We start from the raw sequence: 6,000 nt of genomic DNA, 5'->3' as shown, positions 1-6,000 counted from the left end.
GATAAGTAATTCCATTTTTTTCAGGAAGAAAATCTTTGGTCTCAAGCACAACTTTCCAGTTGATATGAAAAACACTGTAATTATTAGAGTCTGAGGTGAGCTTCTGAAATAACCAGGTTTTTGCATACCTAAGTAAATCTTTCATTTCTTTAGCAACATCCACACGTCACTCTGCCTTGCAGAATTATTGCATAATTTATAATGTTATGAACTTCGTAGGTAATTGTTTCCCACTCAATTGATGATATGTTCTGGAGGGTTGACTGTTCCACTGATACAAAAAATTATTTCCTCTTCATGGTTATCAGTGAGTGCCAGGTCAAATAGACAGAAAACTACCAGTCATCTATCTTGTTTGAATATTGAGAAAAGTGAACGTGGGGATTTTGGTGATGGGAATTTTGTTTGTTTCTTTGCTTATTTGATTTTTCTTAATACCAAACACCTACAACATGTTATTTCTTTGAACAGAGTCACTTCTGGAAATCTTTGAAAAATATTTTTGAAGAAGGAATTACAACAGTTTGTTTTTCAGAAGAGTCAAATGCCAAAAGCTCAGGAATATCTGTTTAGGCAATCCAAGACTTTATTACCTTTCAAGTATATTTTACTTCTTATTTTTCAAATACATAAGCAGTTTTCCATTAGCTTTTGTTCTACAAAGCAGGTTGAGAGACATTTGACAGGATGCTCTTTTGTCATCACAGACGTAATTAAAACCACAAAAATAGAAGCAATTTTTGCAAGCAAATTGCAGTTTCCTATCAAAACCAAGACAAACAACACTGCATTTGCAGAGCTTTATCATCCATCACACATAAGCAAGGGAGGATAACAGTGTAAACACCATACTTTTTATACAGAAGTGCATCCTACCATGAAAAACTGAAAACAAGAATGCCTTCAAAGTACAGTACATCCTTTGTCAGCACAACAATAAAAATGAACAGCAACAACTTGATGCTAGATCTGGCAATGGGGTGGGATGATGTACTGTTTGCACTGAAAAAGTTGTAGCACTCTCTGTTCAAGGCATATTATTAGGAACACTAAGCTTTCAATAAGGCCAACAAAGAACACCACAGTACAACTAGTAAGTGTTAGGCTCCAAAAAAATACTCATACAGTGAAAATGTTTGTGGAGTTACTGAAGAATAACAGCACATTTTGATGTATTTTTCCTTACAGCTTCTCTGTAGGCACAGAAAGGCTGTTACATCTGTTTCTAAGAAACTAGAAACAGAATGGGCAACAAGGTGGGTGACTAAGGGTCTGACATGCAAAAATGGAGAGGTATCTAAAGCCTGCTAAAAGATCTAAGCAGTTCAGATACCTTTTAACCATTTAAATTATAGGAGTAGAGCAGTATTTAGAAGATATATATTTAAGTGTTCATTGTTTTTTTTCTTCTTTTTAAGGTAAATGTTTCTGAATTTTTCTTTTATATGACTGTAAGGGACGTTTTAAAAGCCTCTGTTGCTGAGCTTTGTCTGCCTGGATGATCCATCTATTACTGAGGAAATAATATCCTGTGATAGTCCTGAACTCTTCTGATGTCTGCCAGGTTGCAGGCAGGCTGTGGTTCTGCAGTTAAAATAGATGGGATGGATATTCAGAGGGTCTGTGTGACTGACATTTTCCAAGAACACAGGAGCTCTGCACATATGGGTGCACCTGTGGTGTAACAGACAGGACAAAGAGCAGGTGAGGAGTAAGGCATGCAAACCTGCTTGCTTTCCTCGAAATATTCAGATGCAGCAGAGCACACAGAAGGTGCACAGAGCACACTGTTACTGCCACAGTGATTTCGATAGGTGAGCTCCACTGCATTTAGAACAGATTCCCTGACCCTCAGCGCTGAAATCCTTCTCTATATCAAGCTAAGCTATTTAGGGCTGGCAGCAGAAATGGCATTTCATCCTCTGTGCTCCCTTTGCTTTCTGTAAGAGCTCTGAGCCAAGCTAACTAATCTAACTACCATGGCACAGAGGAGATGAGCACCAGCACACAGATTGCAAATCAGATCACAGAATCATAGAATATGTTGAATTGGAAGGGACTCATCAGGGTCATCAAGTCCAACTCCTGGCCCTGCACAGGACACCCTAAGAGTCACACCCTGTGCCTCAGAGCATTGTCCAAACACTTCTTGAACTCTGTCAGGCTGGTCCTGTGAGCATTTCCCTGGGGAGCCTGTTCGGTGCCCAACCACTCCCTGGGTGAAAAACTGCTATGGTACTGCATGCCCTTGAAAATAAACAAACTCTACTGTTTGGCTCGGAGAATACAGCATACACTAAAGACAGGCAGGAAATTCAGGTAAGATCTGTGAAGGAATACAGGCACCAATTTGCTGAAAATTGCTGTCTGGCCATTCTTGGGACTTATTAGGAGAGCTGGCAGTTCCTGAGGGAAGTATGGGAGGGCTGTAAAGAGAGCACCTCAGACAAGAGCAGCTAAATCACAGGATTCAGGACTTGGATTCAGTTGAACCATGGTATTTAACATATGAGGATGCCTACTATCTTTTTAAATTAGAGTCCTAGATTTTGCAATGGGTGCAGAACCATGTCTGCATGTAGTTGATGGAGCAAACCTTCTCCAGGTATCAATGCTAACAAAGTTAGCCTCCTAAATTTCAAAAAGAAAGATCTTTCTAAAGGTAAAGAAAAAAGGGAAAAAGCCTACTTCACCAAGAAGCATATCATTGTTCTTCTGGCTAAATCTGCACTACTCAGATAACGGAGTTGCATTTCAGTAGCCACATGTTTAAATAGAGTTGAGGATTTCCACAGTGTAAGGCATATCAGTGCTAATAACTTGGCACAAGTCAACATCTGTTATCAGAAAAAACAGCCCATTTACTTCCATTCCATAGGTTTGGTTTCAATATGCCTCACCTAAATTACATGCAAGACAAATTTGCACCAAAATGATACAAAAATGCCAGTCTATGCAGAGGAGTATTAATAGCAGTGATAGACACAGCACCACAGAAATTAAAGTAAAATATATCCATTTCACTTAGGGATCCAAACCACTGAAAAAAATCAGCACTAAAAGAACTGTCTATAAGCCCCCCCAACTATCCTCCTTAGTGGATTTCACTCAAAGGGATAAAAAAGAATTCTCAGTTTCAAACTGTTGCCTCCTGAGTTACTAGTCAGAATAACACTCCAAACCAAGGAAAAATAGCATCCTGATGTTTCAAGCACTCACCTGAAAGACAGGATTCTAAACTGTATCTCTGACACTGTCACCCATCTTAATCCTTGGTCATTATTAAGCAACTACAATTCAGCGCTCTATGGTTTGTGTGTATATATATTTGTGTGTGTATATATGTATTTGTTCATGAGTCTCAAAGCCTGCAAACACCTTCCAAAAACAGTATGTTTGATTTTAAACTGCAACATATATTTCTCTCTTTACTCCCAATTTCAGCCCACAGTTATAAAATAGGAGTACTAATCCCTTCTTACCAGTTTCAGGGTTGTGGAGGTTAATTTATTAATGCCCATGAGATTGTCTGAGGTAGCCAAATGGACAGCCTGGGTAAATGCAAACACACTAGATCAGCAGGAATGCTTTAACTAAACTACAGCCCCAATACATTACTCAATAAAGCAAATCAAAACACTGTTTAGTGGGAAACCACTACAACAGCCAAAGAATATTTATAGAAGTTTTACAGAAAAAAAAAAAAAAAGCATCAGCATTTATCTGTGCATATACAATGATAATTATTTTCTTAATAACTTTGCATTCATTTTGCTGAATTTCTTTGTTCCATTTTAAAGTCACTCCCTCCTAGCTAGGCCTACTTAAAATAACTGAGAAAACCAAGTTTACTTCTCAGTATTCACCACGAAGTTTACTGCCATTTACAATGCAATTAAGGGCTTTTGTTTAGAAGAGCCAACTCTGATTTTGAAGGTATGGTCAGGGTGTTCACAAATACAGAAAGGTTATTGTAATACCTGTCTGCATTGAAGTATAGGAAAAGGACAGAAAAGATTTAGACTCATTTAAATTAATGATTGCTATGTAGCTAGATGTATCACAATATCTCAAACACATGGCAGAAGTAAAAAAATACTAATAGGAATGTTCTCTAAGCCACTGCTCTTTGATTAAACAGATAAACATGTGATAGGAAAAACGCTGTAGGTATAGAAATGATACAGTGAAATACCCAGGTTTTTTTTAAAAATATTTATCTTAAGGAGTACATGTGATAAATCTTTTTGACAATACAAATTCAGTGTTAGCTCATTGTTACATATAAAGTCAGCTGTGCTGTGGACAGAATTAATTCTTACCCTTCCCTCAATATAGTTTAAATCTGCTGGTGTTTGACTTAGTTAAATACCAACAGTAACTGAGCCTTGCCCTTCCACACACGTTTTGAGTGTGCTACCTGAGGCACAGAGACGTGTTGTAACTGATCTGGGACCTCCAGCAACCACAGAGACTCTCACAAGTCCCTTGTCCTGGTCTCAGCTCTGTGCTGAAGCCCCCAGCCGATGTGCAGTGACTGAGGAGCTCTGGTTGAGCAGGGTGAGGCTGGAGCACTGCCCAGAGGCAGAGCCTGGGGTTAAGCTCTGGTCCAGCCATGGGCCCAGGGTAGAAGTGGGCACAGCCAGCCGTATCTTGCTTCCAAGTTGCTTGCAAGGAGCTCTGCTCTACACTAGAGCCACTTCTTATTCCTATTTGTGTATGTAAAAATCTCTGTGGGCCTCACTCTAAAAATACATTTACAGAACTAATTAAGTGGAAACTGCTACTGACCTTTTAATACTAATTATTTCTGACAGTGTTCTAGAATAATTAAAACAGCAAGAGTGGAGCTCTTAAAGAAAACAGCTGTAGTGTGCTGAAATGCTATACCTTCCACAGCTGCCTCTCCTGCCCCGCAAGGACTTTTTCAGCCACAAATGCCTGTACAGAGCAAAGTCACCACACTGGTCTCTATTCCTGCCTCCTCAGTGCTTGGCCCAGGAAACGAATGCAAAATGCCCCTTTGTTCTGCTAACAGCTTTACTGACTGCAAGGAAAACTGAGTTTGGGCTGACTCGAACCAGGGACTGGCTGACCTTGCAAGATGGACATTAGAGAATCAGATTTACTCTGTACTTCAGTAAAAAAGCTATTCCAGCAGCATCCCTGCCTCCACCAACCAAAGCATCCAGTCCATAGTACAGCCACATCAAGGAAACTAGCTCTAAAGCAGAGAAACTGAACAAAGCAGTAAACCCTCACATTTTTAATGATGTACAGCAATTACACAGGAACCAAAATTTCGTTATGTCAGTAGATTGAGTAAAAGCCAAAAGGATCACTTATTCATTACTACTTTGCAGTCATTTCATACTTTGTTGAACAACTTAAAAGCCTTGAGAGAACAAACAACTGGCATTTTTGCTTTGAAAGGTTAAGCCCAAAAGGGAATTGGAGCCTGAGGCAATAACTTTACTTTCTGAAAAATATACATTCTGTAGATTGTAATTAGAGCTGTGGAAATAACTGTTTTATCAGCCCATAGGCCGAAAGAAAAAAGGGGAAAATAATTCCTTCAAGGTCAGCAACACTGCCTCTCTGTACAATCATGACAGAGCAGAAATGTCCCCAGTCAGGAATAAAAGATCCATTCACATGGGTGGCCACTCATAGACCTAGGTAGGATTTGTCATCTAGCCCATCATTTTCTTTCTGCTCAGAAAACACCCAGGTTCCTGAGAAGACCATGACTAAAACATTTTAAAATGTGTGTATGATTGTTTTCCACTTCATTATTCATTTGCTCTCTTCTGACTTCTCCCACCTTTCCCCTTACAACAGCAGCTGCTCCCCAGTCTACTGTTTGGGTTTCTTGCTCCTCACTTTTTAGATCAGTATAGATTTCAGCTCAAAAAATGGGCTGAGATGCACACTGCTCATTGATCTGAACATCTGCAAGGACTAATAACTCCCACAGCATGGGATGATGCAAGCATGGGA

The 6,000-nt window shown here is 39.5% G+C and overlaps 1 protein-coding gene across 2 annotated transcripts in view; it reads right to left on the bottom strand.

The window, feature by feature from the left end:
* Positions 1–564: 564 nt before the first annotated feature.
* The window catches only part of DAW1 (dynein assembly factor with WD repeats 1), a 156,790-nt gene continuing 151,354 nt past the window's right edge, over positions 565–6,000 (bottom strand). Inside the window, exons 16-17 of one of the 2 annotated variants that reach the window (XR_011152855.1) lie at positions 3,483–3,551; positions 565–1,674 (exon numbers count right to left, since the gene is read on the bottom strand). The gene's annotated coding sequence lies outside the window, so the exon portion shown is untranslated. The remainder of the gene's footprint in view (positions 1,675–3,482; positions 3,552–6,000) is intronic. The other variant, XR_011152856.1, reaches the window with a different exon arrangement.

The sequence above is a fragment of the Aphelocoma coerulescens genome, chromosome 9 (genome assembly GCF_041296385.1).
Source record: "Aphelocoma coerulescens isolate FSJ_1873_10779 chromosome 9, UR_Acoe_1.0, whole genome shotgun sequence".
NCBI lineage: Eukaryota > Metazoa > Chordata > Aves > Passeriformes > Corvidae > Aphelocoma > Aphelocoma coerulescens.
Note: the sequence above shows the minus strand (reverse complement) of the source record. Positions and strands in the feature narration are given on the sequence as shown.